Source organism: Scyliorhinus canicula, chromosome 5, assembly GCF_902713615.1.
Source record: "Scyliorhinus canicula chromosome 5, sScyCan1.1, whole genome shotgun sequence".
Taxonomy (NCBI): Eukaryota; Metazoa; Chordata; class Chondrichthyes; order Carcharhiniformes; family Scyliorhinidae; genus Scyliorhinus; species Scyliorhinus canicula.
Window position 1 is genome coordinate 211,517,710 of NC_052150.1, and position 14,262 is coordinate 211,531,971.

General features: G+C 41.2%; 1 protein-coding gene across 11 annotated transcripts in view; it reads left to right on the forward strand.

Moving 5' to 3' along the window:
• kmt2ca (lysine (K)-specific methyltransferase 2Ca) overlaps positions 1-14,262 on the forward strand; it is a 537,383-nt gene that overhangs the window by 109,261 nt on the left and 413,860 nt on the right. The window lies entirely within an intron of this gene.

A 14,262-nucleotide genomic window follows, 5' to 3' on the forward strand; every position in this document is an offset into this window, starting at 1 on the left:
TAAAAGGGTGATGTCCGAACTGAGTGCTTTACCTACCAAGAAAGAGTGGCAAGGCTTTGCATCTTTTCTCTGAGGATAAAAGAAGACTGGGGTGACCTGATAAGTTCTTTAAGAAATAATTTGATTGGATTAAACAGAGTGTTCACACTTGTGTGGAGAAATGAAAACAAGGGGCCCTGAACACATGATAATCACTAAAATCCAATAGAGATTTCAGTCTTAGTGGTTCGAATGTGGAACTCTTACCACAAGGAGTCGTTGAGGTGCCTCGCATAGATACATTTCAGGGGAAAGTAATTAAACATAAGCACAAAAGGAATAGCAAGTTGTACTGATGGGGATGGATGAAGAGGGTTGGGTAAGGCTCATACGGACCATAAACACCAGCACAGACAAACGGCTAAATGGCCTCTTTCTGTATTGTACGTGCTATGTATTTGGATAATATCTCAGAATTGCTACAGCACAGATGGAGGCCATTCGGCCTGTTTTGCCTGCGCCAGCTCTCCATGGCAGCAGTTTACTTAGTGCTACCCCTCCATCTTCTTCCCACAGCCTTGCACAATCTTCCTTTTCAGATGATACAATTTCCTTCTTGATTGAAACTGTTCCCACCGCACACAGGCAGTGCATTCCAGAGCCAAGTCCCTCGCTGTGTGAAAAGGTTTCTCCTCATATCGCCAAAGTTTCTCTGGCCAATTACTTAAATCTGTGTCCTCTTATTCTCGATCATTCCACCAAAGGGGACATTCTTCCCCTACCTGCTCTGTTCCAGAACCTTCATGATTTTGCATATCTCTACCACATCGTCTCTCAACCTTCTCCTCAAGGAAACAGTCCTAACTTCTCCAAACTTGTCTACAAGAGTGGGGTACGTGTTTCGGCAGAACTTTCCAGTTAAGGCTTGTTTATAGATAATGTTGGTATGTTTGTAGTATTATTTGATATTTTAATACCTTGTTTTGGTGGGATATGACTCCTGAATGTTGTATCTTTTAGAGCTCCACTGTAAATGGTATCCAAATGGCATTATTATCTGGCAGTATGTACTGGGAAATGAATGACCAAACCTTGTAGATGGCATGTGATGATTCACTGCATCATGTGATCCCTGTTGTTTTCATCATCGACCAATATACCTGACTGTATGAGTGGAATTCACCGTCCAGAAATTCAGCCTGCTGTTATACTCAATTTGCAACTCATAAATCTTGCATGTTAATGGCATTTTATGATTTTATTTTCCAAAGCCGTCTTGTTTTTAAAAAAAAAAGATGCTCCTTTCAGCTGTGTATAGTGATTAATATAGTGCTGAAAGAAAGCTTTTCTCAAGGATTAGCAGTTTTTCTTTATCACCTGGAAGTTCCATATTGGCAAGAAATTAATTTATTTTTCCTCCACTCTTTTACCTGAGGTTAGATAAAGAATCTCAAAGTGGGCGATGGGTTAATTTTCAATTTACTCAAAGTCACTGTTGGCAAGCATCAGTTTTTTAATCCAGATCTTAAACAGAATCCATGCCAGGATTTTTGCTCAGCCCATTTGGTCGGCACTATTTTCGCTAGCAGTATGTTTTCTCTCTCTCCCTTTCCCTTTAGTAGGATCATGAGGATAAGTTCTAGTGCACTGGTTGGGGGTGGGTATGACTAGATTTTTTTACTGCAAAGTTATTTTGTCACTGCACATTTCAGTGTGCACGCTGCATACAATTTATTGTGTTTCTTTTGTGGAGAATTTTTTCATCTAATTTAAAAGTTTAGAATGGTTGCTTTTATTCTTTTTGTATCAGAAGAAGAGTTGTTTTTCAATATATTGACTATTTCAGGAAGCGGTTACTGAATCATATTTCAGTTTGTGGTTGTAGCTTGTAGATGTAGGTGTTTCTCATTTTGAATTTTAGATTTCAGTAAAAAGGAGTCTGTTTGCATGTACTATAATGTAGTGCATATTTTTAAAGAAATGTGTCTAATGCAGTTAAAGAAGATGTTTCATAGGATGAAATCAAATATTGACATTTGATAAAGTGTTACACAACAGCCTTGAGAGAAAAATTAGAGCTTGTGGAATAAAAGGTAAATAGCAATATGGAGATGAAATTGTTGTGCAGCAGGCAACAGAGAGAGTAGAGGTTAATGCATGTTTTTCAGACTGGAGGGAAGGTTTATATTGGAATTCCCCAGGGTCATTGTTGGGGTCCCTGCTCTTCCTGATGTATATAAATGGCCTAGACCTTGATGTGCAGAGCACAATTTCAAAATTTGCAGATGATGCAAAACTGGGAAGTGTTGTGAGTGGAGAGGACAGTGTAGAACTTCAAAAGGAGATAGACAGGTTGGTGGAATGGGTGGGATAACGGCAGATGAAATTTAATGAAGTGTGAAGTGATTAATTTTGCTAAGAATATGGCAAGACAATATAAAATAAAGGGTACCATTCTAAAGGAGGTACAGGAGCAGAGGGAGCTGAGGATAATTGTGCATAAATCATTGAAGGTGACAGGACAGGTTGAGAGTGCTGATACATGAAACTATTAATCTTGGTCTTTATTAATAGGAGCATAGAATATCAGAGAAAGTATGTTATACTAAATTTGTATAAAACACTGGTTCGGCGTCAACTTGAGTATTGCATACAGATCTGGGCACCTCACTTTAGGAAGAATATGAAGGCATTTATGAGAGAGGGTGCAAGAAAGATTCATGAGAGTCATTCCAGAGATGAGGAACTTCAGTTACACAGATTGAAGAAATTGGGACTATTTTCCTTGCAGAAGAGAAGGTTGAGAGGACATTTGGTAGAGCTGTTCAAAATAATGAAGGGTTTGGACAGAGTAGATAGGAAGTAACTGTTCTCATTGGTGGAAGAATTGAAAACCAGAGGGCACAAATTTATGTAATTGGTCAGAGATGGAGTGGTGACATGAGAAAAAGCTTTTCATACAGTGAGTGGTTAGGATCTGGGATGCACCACCTGAGTGTGGTGGAGACAGATTCAACGGAGGCATTCGAGAGGTAATTGAATTATTATCTAAAAAGGAGGAATGTTGGGAGATGGCACCAGTGAATTGCTCCTTCAGACCAGCATTGGAACAATGGGCTGAATGTCCTCCCTCTGTGCTGTAACCTGCAGGGATCAGTGTTGGGACACTTGCTGTTTGTGGTTTATATAAATGATTTAGACTTGAATGTATAAGGGTTGATCAGTAAGTTCACAGATGAAAATTGGTGGGGTGATCAATACTGAGGAGGATAATCTTAGATTACAGGAGGATATAGACAGTCTGGTTATATGGGCTAATCAGTGGCAAATGGAATTCAATCCAGTTACGTGTGAGGTGATGCACTTGGGCAGGACAAACAAAGCAAGGGAATTCATGATAACCCTAGGAAGCACCGAGGATCAGAGGGACCTAGGTGTGCATGTGCTGATCCCTAAATGTAGCAGGGCTTGTGGATAAAGTGGTTAATCAGAAGGAGGTAATTCGATCCATTGAGTCTGCACCACCTCTGAAAGAGCACCCTACTAAGTCCCATTCCCCCACCCTACCTAACCTGCACACCTTTGGACAGTGGAAGAAACCAGAGCACCTGGATGAAACCAATGCAGACACTGGGAGAAAGTGCAAACTCCACACAGTCACCCAAGGCTGGAATCAAACCCGAGTCTCTGGCGCTGTGAGGCAGCAGTGCTAATCACTGGATTATAAAGAAAGATTGGATAGACTAGGGTTGTTTTTCTTGGAGCAGAGAAGACTAAGGGTTGGGTATGGTTGAGATGTATAAAGTTATGAGGGGTATAGATAGAGAAAGCAGGAAAAAAAATTTACCCTTGGGGAGAGATCAACGACCAGGGGCATAGGTTTAAGGTAAGGGGCAGGAAGTTCAGAGGGGATGGAAAGACAAACTCTTTCACCCAGAGAGTGGTGGGAGTCTGGAACTCACTGCCTGAAAGGGTGGTAGAGGCAGAAACCCTCATAATATTTAAGAAGTATTTAGATGTGCACTTGAAATGCCAAGGCAGACAAGGCTATGGGCCAAGTACTAGAAAATGGGATTAGAGTAGTTGGGTGGTTGTTTTTGACTGGCACAGACGCAATGGGCTGAAGGGCCTTTTCTGTCCTGCAGACCTCTATGAATCTCTCCTTTCTCTGTTTCTGCATAGAATAAATTGTGAATTTTTGTTTTGATTCTTTACCGTGTGACCTCCAGACTAGGGGTGTGCATCCTCCCTCTAGTTTTTATCTGATAGCTGGGGTTTATTTTACATTTCATACATTTGTACCGATTAAGGTGCAGTTGTATTGGTTATTCCTGTAACTGTGGTTCTGCTTCAAAGTCAGTATTGTTTAAAACTGTTAATTTAATTTCACAAACTTAAATGCTGATTGATTGTTCTGTAGAAGTGATATTTTAATATCTGCAAAGCTCTCAACTCTTCAACCAAGCAGCAAGTTCAATATTTTGAAAATAATGCATTGATCCATATTTCAACAAACTTTATTTTATAAGTACTCTTTTCTTGCCTCTGTAAGACAAGGTTCCCTGATGGTCCAGGCCACATATCCCGTTAACAGTGGAGCCGTTTAGACGGGGACGGCAACAATTTACATGTATACATCACCTTTGATGTAATAAAACATCTAAATGCTTCTGTGAGACTCCTTATCAAACCAAATTTAGCACATAGAGATATATTAAGACATATGACTATTTAAGATGTGTGACCAAGGGATTGATCAAAGAGCTATCTTTTAGAAACATTTTGAACAATGGGAGATGGCCTGAGGGAAGAAATACCAGAGTTTTGAGGATTAGGCATATGTCTAGGCATGGCTGCGAACAGCAGAGCTTTTAAAATTGGCAAGAAGTGGACCAGAGAAATCACAGGTTGTAGGGCTGGAGAAGGTGAAGAAATAAGATGGGATGAGGCCGTACATGCATATGAACCTATGAGTTAGAACAGGAGTAGGTCACTCGGCCCTTTGAACCTGCTCCACTGTTCAATAAGATCATAGCTGAGTTGACTGTAAACCCCTCCCCACTATGCCCGGAAAACATTTCACCTCCTTGTTTATCAAGAACCTGTCTACATCAGCCTTGTAAACATTCAAAGACCCTGCTTCTGCTGACTTTTGAGAAAGACACTAACCTCGGAGAAAAAAAAATTATTCTCATCTGTGACTTAAATGGGTTACCACCTTTTTAAAAACCGTTATTACAATATCTTTATTATTTTCACATGTAGGCTTACATTAAAAATGCAATGAAGTTACTGTGAAAAACCCCTAGTCTCCACATTCCAGCGCCTGTTCGGGCTCACAGAGGGAGAATTCAGAATGTCCAATTCACCTAACAGCACGTCTTTCAGGACTTGTGGGAGGAAACCGGAGCACCCAGAGGAACCCCATACAGATACTGGGAGAATGTGAAGACTCCACACAGACAGTGATCAAAGCCAGGAATCGAACCTGGGACCCTAGCGCTGTGAAGCAACAGTATTAACTGTTAACCTTACCCCTAATTCGAGATTCTGCCACAAGAGGAAACATCTTTGTCGCATCCATCCTGTCAAGAACACTCAGGATCTTATATTTTTCAATCAAGCCACCTTTTATTCTTCTCTTCAGCGGATACAAGCCTGACCTGTCTAACCTTTCCTCATATGACAAGCCGCCCATTTCTGGTATTAGTTTAGTAAACCTTGGAACTGCTTCTAATGCATTTATGTCCTTCCTGAAATAATGAGACCAATACTGTACACATACTGGAGATGTAGTCTCACCAATGTCCTATAGAAATTAAGCGTAACTGTCCTACTTTTGTAATCAATTCCCCTCACAATAAATGATAACATTCTATGAGCTTTCCTAATTACTTGCTGTACCTGCATACTAGACTTTTGTGATTCATGCTCTTGGATATCCAGATCTCTCTAATGCTCAGAGCTCTCCAATCTCGCACCATATAGAAAATATGTTTTTTTTTATTCCTCCTCTCAAAATGGACAATTTCTCATTGTCCTATGCTATTATCCATTTGCCAGATCTTTTCCCACTCATTTAACGTATCCATATCCCCATGTAGCTTCTTTGTGTCCTCTTTTCAACCTACTTTCCTACCTATCTTTGTATCAGCAGCAAATTTAGGAACCATGTCACCTGCCTCTTCATCTAAGTCGTTTATATAAAGTCGTTGTAATACGTTGAGACGCCAGCATTAATCCTTGTGGCAAACCGCTCGTTACATCCAGTCAACCAGAAGAAGACCCAATCATAGCTACTTTCTGTTTCCTGTTATCTAGCCTATCTTCTATCCATGCCATGGTATTTAAAGCAAAGATGAGCAGTTCTGTCCAAAACCCATTTAGCTGATCTCAGCCTGCCTGGCTAAAGAGTCATATTTTGGACTTTGCATCCGTGGTTAGGAAGAGAAAATGTGACTGTGGTATCAGGCTCATGTGGAACCATATAAGGGTGAATTATTTCCCAAAAGGGAGGAAAGGTGTGCAGGTTAAATGGTCATGCTAAAATTTCTCCATAGTGTCTAAAGATGTGAAGATTAGGTGGGGTTATGTGGTAACAGGGATAGGGCGGGGGAGTGGGCCTAGGTAGGGTGCTCTTTCAGAGGGTTGGTGCAAACTCATTGGGCTGAATGGCCTCCTTCTGCACTGTAGGGATTCTATGGGAGGAAAACATTGGGGGGGGGGGGGGGGGGGGGGCAGAAGTAAAAGGAAGAACAAATATGTACTTTTGGCTGATTTCAACAATGTGGAAGGAAGGATTTGAAAAGGATTTCTGGCTTTACCCGCTTTATTGGAGGACAGTATGTGTTTCATGTGGATAGGAATTTGGAGAGCATTTAAATTTGAGAAAGGCAGCTTCTATTAATTGCTATGTTTAGACTTCTGACTGTCCTCACTCTTGTCACCCATTCGTTCCAGTGTTCCTGTTTCCAACATCTCTGCTTTGGCTTCTTCAGGTGTCCTCTATTTTGTCTTTCTCCAGAGTATTGATCATGACTTAAAAGCACATGCTTATTGGCCATTTTACCAACACTTGCTCAATTATTGTACTGCGGATTGGTAATTCTTGATTACTTTGGTGTTGGTCATTCTGTCTTCTCAGCTGTTGCCTAACATCCTCTCCACTCATCATGTTCCAGAAGCATGCCAGCTCTTGTTTCTATCCTATTGTCCTACAGACAGCACCGCAGAGAAGTATTGATCAGCCAAAAATATCATAAGCTGATGTGATCCTTGACTTAGAAGCAAATTTATTAACAAAATGTAGTCTCGGTGGCCCTCCCTTCAATCCATTACTGTAGTTTTCTCTCAAATGTTGCCAAAGCTATTGTCCCCTTTCCCAGACAATCTTAGACTTCTAGTAACCCTGATGCAATCTCTGTGAGCCTAATGTCTCTGAAATGCACCCAGCGATCTGTGTCATGCTCGTGGTGTTTTGCTATCTGTTTCAGCTTGAAGATCTAGTCAGAGCACTGGTTTCTGTGTGAATCTATATTAACTTCTAGATCGAGAGCATTCTGAAGTAAAATTATTTCCATCATCTCGGCCTCAGCGTTATCAGTAAGAATTCTGCAAAGTATCTTTGTTATCATTTTCCATGCTGCCTGTTTTGCATATCAGAAATGATTTCCCGCCCTCTGTCAATGATATTACGTAGTGCAGTAAAAGAAAATTGTTCGTTCATGGGACCATGGGCGTCGCAGGCTGTGCCAGCATTTATTGCCCATCCCTTATTGCCCTTGAGGGGGCAGTTAAGAGTCAACTCTGTTGCTGTGGGTCTGGAGTCACATATAACAGACCAAGTAAAGACTGCAAATTTTCTTCCCTGAAGGACATTAGTGAACCAGATGGTCTTTCAACAGCAAACGACAATGAATGGTTTTATGGTCACAGCAAGAAGTCTTAGAACACCAGGTTACAGTCCAACAGATTTGTTTCAAATCACTAGCTTTAGGAGCACTGCTCCTTCCTGCATTCACTTGAGGAAGGAGCAGTGCTCCGAAAGCTAGTGAGTTGAAACAAACCTGTTGGACTATAACCTGGTGTTGTAAGACTTCTTGCTGTGCTCGCCCCAGTCCAGCGCCGGCATCTCCACATCAGGGTTTCATGGTCGTCATTATATGTGACAATACCACTCCGCCACCTCCTCCCCTGACACATTTTTAAAAGAATGATTTTCAATTGAGCAAAGAATTGCATATATTAATTTTGGGTTAAGAATTGGTTTCATTTTTCAGAAAAAACAGACAAGTAAACTGAATGACTTTTTGTTTTATTCCATTCTGATGCAGTTTTCCTTGTAACATTGGTTGGGGTTGGTTCTCCTAAGTGGTTGAGAGTGCAATTGTTTAGAAGCAGTTACAAAGATCTGTATTGTGTGGATATATTTGATGGAAGAGTTGGGTAGAAAGACTTGCATTTGTATAGCTTCTCTCATATTAATGTCCGAAAACACACTATATCCAATGAAGTACGCTTTTTAAAGTATTAAAAAAATTATTTTTTAGAGTATCCAATTCTTCTTTTTCCAATTAAGGGGCAATTTAGCATGGCTAATCCATCTACCTTGCGCATCTTTTTGGGTTGTGGGGTTGAGACCACGCAATCATGGCGAGAATGTACCAACGCCACACGAACAGTGGGCCGGGTCCTCGGTGCCATGAGGCAGCAGTGCTAACCACTGTGCCACCATGCTGCCCTGTGCTATTTTAAAGTAGAAGTGAATGTTAAAAAAAGTTAAAAATTCATTTGCGGGATGTGGGCGTCGCTGATTAGGCCAGCATTTTATAATCTTTTATTGTCACAAGCAGGCTTAAATTAACACTGCAATGAAGTTACTGTGAAAATCCCCTAGTCACCACACTCCGGCACCTGTTTGGGTTCACTGAGGCAGAATTCAGAATGTCCAAATTACCTAACAGCACGTCTTTCTGGACTTGTGGGATGAAACAGGAGTGCCTGGAGGAAATCCATGCAGACACTGGGCGAACGTGCAAATTCCGCACAGATAGTGACCCAAGCTGGTAATCGAACCTGGGACCCTAGCGCTGTTATGGTGTTATAAGATGTGCTGTGTAATGAAACTTTAGACACCGAGGATTTAATTTCTAATCGTAAGGGATCTCCGAGAATAAGCTTGGTGAAACCAACTTATATAAACTTTTAATCTTCTATATCTATAGAATGGACTTTGCAATGCAAGGTGTTCTGGAAACCCTCTAGATTTTTGAAATCCTCTTCAAAGTTACAACTTAGTGGCTATATTGTAAAAAAGAGATTTAACAAAAAAAAATCTGAACATGGTATATGGGCGTTGCTGGCGAGGGCAGCATTTGTTGCCCAACCCTAATTGCCCTTGGGAACATTATGATGAGCTGCCTTTTTGAACCGTTGTCGCCAATGTATAGGAATACCTACAGTTCTGTTAGGGAGGGAGTTCGAGGATTTTGATCCAACAATAGTAAAGGAGCAGCGATATATTTGCAAGTCAGAATGGTGTGTGGCTTTGAGGGGAACCTGAAGGTGATGGTGTTCCGATGCATCTGCTGCCCTTGTCCTTCGCGTTGAGTCATGGGTATTGAACATGGTGTCAAAGGAGCCTTGGTGAGTTGCTGCAGTGCATCTTTTACATGGTGCATACTGCTGCCGCTGTGCGTCAGTGGTGGAGGGACTGACTGTTGAATAAAGAACAATACAGCACAGGCCCTTCAGCCTTCCAAGCCTGCACCGATCGCATGTCCTATCTAGACTAAACGCCTGTACCCGTCTCTACCCTGTCTGTTCATGTGTCTATCCAGATCAGTCTAAAAGGTCACTAACGTATCTGCCTCAACCATCTCACTTGGCAGTGCATTCCAGGCTACCACCACCCTCTGTGTAAAAAAAAACTTCCCCTGCACATCTCCACTGAACCTATCCCCTTGCACCTTGAACTTGTGCCCCCTTGTAATTGTAATTCCTGCTCTGGGAAAAAGCCTCAAACTGTTCACCCTATCTATACCCCGAATAATCTAATAAACTTCTATCAGGTCACCCCTCCGCCTCCGTCTATCCAGGAAGAACAATCCCAGTTTATTCAATCTCTCTCATAGCTAATATCCTCCATACCAGGCAACATCCTGGTAAACCTTTTCTGTACTCTCTCCAAAGCCTCCATGCCCTTCTGGTAGTGTGGTGACCAGAATGGACACAGTATTCCAAATGTGGCCTAACCAACGTTCCATATAACTGACATAATTTGAGAGCTTTTAAACTCGATATTCTGTCCTATGAAGGGAAGCATGCCATATGCTTTCTTTACCACCATTTCCACCTGTGCTGCCACTTTTAAGGATGTGTGGACCTGCACGCCCAGATCTCTGTGTGTCTATGCTCCTAATGGTTCTCATGATTTTATAGCCCCCATCTGAATTGGATCTACCAAAATGCATCAGCTCGCATTTGTCCAAATGCCACCTGCCATTTCTTCGCCCAATTCTGCAGCCTATCTATATCCTGCTTTATTCCCTGACAATCTACATCACTATCCACTACTCCTGCAATCTTAGTATCATCCGCAAATTTGCTAATCAGACCAGCTACATTTTCTTCCAAGTCAGTTGTATATACATATATTACAAAGAGCAGAGGTCCCAGTACTGATCACTGCGGAACACCACTAGTTACAGACCTCCATTCGGAAAAACACCCTTCCACTTCTACCCTCTGTCTTCCATGGCCAAGCCAGTTCTGAATCCATCCAGCAAGTTCACCCCTGACCCCATGCAATTTAATCTTTTGCACCAGCCTGCCATGAGGGACCTTATTAAATGCTTTACTAAAGTCCATGTAGACAACATCCCTCGTCAGTTATTTTTGTCACCTCAAAAAACTCGGACAAAACCATGCTGTCTGTTGCTAATAAGACCTCACTTCCAAATGTGCATAGATCCCATCTCTGAGAATCTTTTCCAACAATTTCTCTATCACTGATGTTGGTGTTGCTATCACGGCCAGCATTTGTTGCCCTTCCCTATTTGCCCTTGGGAGTGTCAGTTTAAGCCGCCTTGAGCTACAAAATTCCGGCTGGCATCTAGTGGTTTGGTACAACTGAATGGATTATTTGGCCATTTCAGAGGGCAGTTAAGAATCAACCACATTGCTGTGAGCCTGGAGTCGTATTTAGGCTAGACCAAGTGAGGATTGCGCATTTCCCTCCTTATAGGATGCGAGTGAACTAGATGAGATTTTTCCCACAATCGATGATACATTCATTGCACCATTACGAAAACTAGCTTTCAATTCTAGATTTTATAATTAATTAAATTTAAATTCCATCAGTTGACATGTGGGATTTGAACCTGTGTTCTCAGAGTATTCGCATGGACCTGTTAAGATCCTGGATGAGAACCCAACTATATGTTCAATAGGTATCTGTTATGTTAAACCAACTTTAATTTAAACACAGAATTAACAACATTAGCAACAAAGAAATAGCTTAACACTTAACAGTTAAAAAGTAAGTTAAAGTTTCTTCTTTTACTTACCACTATATTCCAATTAAGAAAACCAGTATAGTTCAATACCACTCGTGAATAAAGTTAACAGCCACAGTTACTTACTTTTCTCTATACAGGATCTTTGGAGAGAGAGAGCCTGTCAGGACCAAGACTGAAACACCCGTCCAGATCAAAGACCTAGGAAGATCTAGCTTTTTCAGACAGACCATGCTCCTCCTTTAATCTGTATCTGAAGCATAATGAATTCTTCTGCCTCCTCCCGCAAGATCTTCCATGACCTGTTCAGCCAGGACCAAACGCAATACCCCTCATAAATTATCTACACCCCAGTTGTCATTTAGACATGAACAATATTCCATTAGCTAGCTAGCTGTAAACCAGTAAATGATTCTCAAATCTATTAGCAGAACACTTCATCTGCAAACCATTGATTATCTCACTTTTACTGCCCCTTAATCACAGCTTTAGCAGACAAACTGACTATATGCAATTTAAACAAGGTTTAATAACATTACTGCATATATATACATAATATATTATATATTCTATATATATATATATATAAATTAATATAGGTCTCTGTGATTTAGCAAGACTTTATAAGTGAAACTTGCAGTTGAGTAATTATTGAACCGTTAAACTTTAAACAGAGTATGCTTAATGGAACATTTATGTGGCTTGAATTTTGCAACCGGCCACTTATGACAAAAGATGTGTGAAATCCACAAAAAGGCTGTGGTGGAACTTGCTTGATTAGGTGAATATCTGAACATTTCGCAATTGAAATCTTGGATTTAAATTTCAAGGTTCATTGCTCTTGAGTTGTGAATTTAATGTACATCAGCTTGCATTCATTTAGTGCCTGATGGAAAAGATGTGGAGTGCTACGCAAGGAAAAAACTAATACTGGTATGTGGAATCTATAACGAAGAAAAATTTAGAGTTGAATATTTGTTGTTTCACTGAATCCCCTGCAAGGCCAGCATTTATTGCTGATCCCTATCCAATTGAGTGGCTTGCTCAGCCATTTTAGAGGGCAGTGAAGAGGCAGCCACATTACTGTAGGTCTGGAGTCACTTGTAGGCCAAACTAGGTAAGGATGGCAGATCTTCTTGCATAAAGGACATTGGTGAACTGGATCGGTGTTTACAATAATCTGATAGTTTTCAAATCGTTGTCCGATTTGAACCTGTCTCTCTGGATTACTCATCGAACAAGGTAACCACTATGCCAGGGATGAAGTAGCAAGGTTAAAGGGATCTAGGAAGGAAACCTCAGAGTAGCCTGAGACAACTGATCATGGAATGTAGATAATCAAAGTGGAAGTGAGGACTTTAGTTTGATGGGGATAGTGGGGTGTTACAGACAGGGGAGAGACAGGCAAACTGTACTTTCTGCGCCTCACCAACTGTCCCTAGGCAGAAGGTGTTTTGAATTATTTTTGAAATGTTTTCCCAAAACCTGTTTGTGTGATCCAATTTACGAATCATTCATAGCAAACTCACATTATTAACTCAGAAGATGAGCTTATTTCACATTCAGAACTGTGGGAGGAGTATTCGTAACACATCTCAGCAAAGGGGGAGATATAAAAAGGGAATTTTACAACAATGGATAGTAACAGCACACATTTGACCTCATGAGTCTCAGAAGTCAAAGTCCAAAGGGTATCCTTTGTGGTGGAGTTCATGAATTTCTGGTTGGAGATGGCAACACAGAATTCCTTGAAACTAATAACGCTGACGCATGATAGGTTTACCATGCTTAGACCGCTTGGCAGGGGTTGATCAGAGACTCAAAAAAAAAAAGATCAAACAGGGTACATGCAGCTGAGAGATGGGAGTCAGTAACTGCTTTCTCACCTGGACTGCTAGAGTCCTTTCTGTGACATGGCCCATTAAAGATTAATTGTAGCATAATAATTAGCTTCTGTGCTTCTGGCAAGAATTCCATTGTTTCCTCACTGGTTGCCATTTGAAGTGGACATGGACAGTCCCAGGTGTGAGATGAATCTGTTAATAGTTCCGCAGGCATAATGAGTTTTGGTGTTTCTCTTTTGTGTCAGTGCAGGTTGGTAGCCGGTTTGTTTGCACTTCTCTGCTTTTGTTGATTTATTGCCACATTTACCGAGGTATAGTGAAAAGTATTGTTCTGCGTACAGTCCAACAGATCGTTCCATACATGAAAAAAACATAGGACATACATAGATGCACAATGCAAATGCATAGACACAGATATCGGGTGAAGCATATGGAGTGTAGTACAGTACTACTTAGTAGAGAATATGAATGGAGACATCAGTTCAGTCCTTAAGAGGATCATTCAGGAATCTGGTAACTGAAGAGAAATGAAATGAAATGACAGATGCTTGAAGAAGGTGTTAGTACGTGTTCTCAGACTTTTGTATCTCCTGCCCGATGGAAGAAGTTGGAAGAGTGAGTAATCCAGGTTTGGGGGGGGGGGGGGGCTTTGATTATGCTGCCTGTTTTCCCAAGGCAGTGGGAGGTGTAGACAGAGTCAGTAGATGGGAGGCAGTTTTGTGTGATGGACTGAGCTGTGTGCACGACTTGGGCCGAGCAGTTCAATACCAGGCTATGATGCAGCCAGATAGGATGCTTTCTATGGTGGATCTGTAAAAATTGATATGAGTCAATCTGGACATGCCAAATTTCCTTAGTTTCCTGCAACGCCATTGTGCTTTCTTGGACGTAGTGTCGATGCGGGTGGACCAGGAAGGATTGTT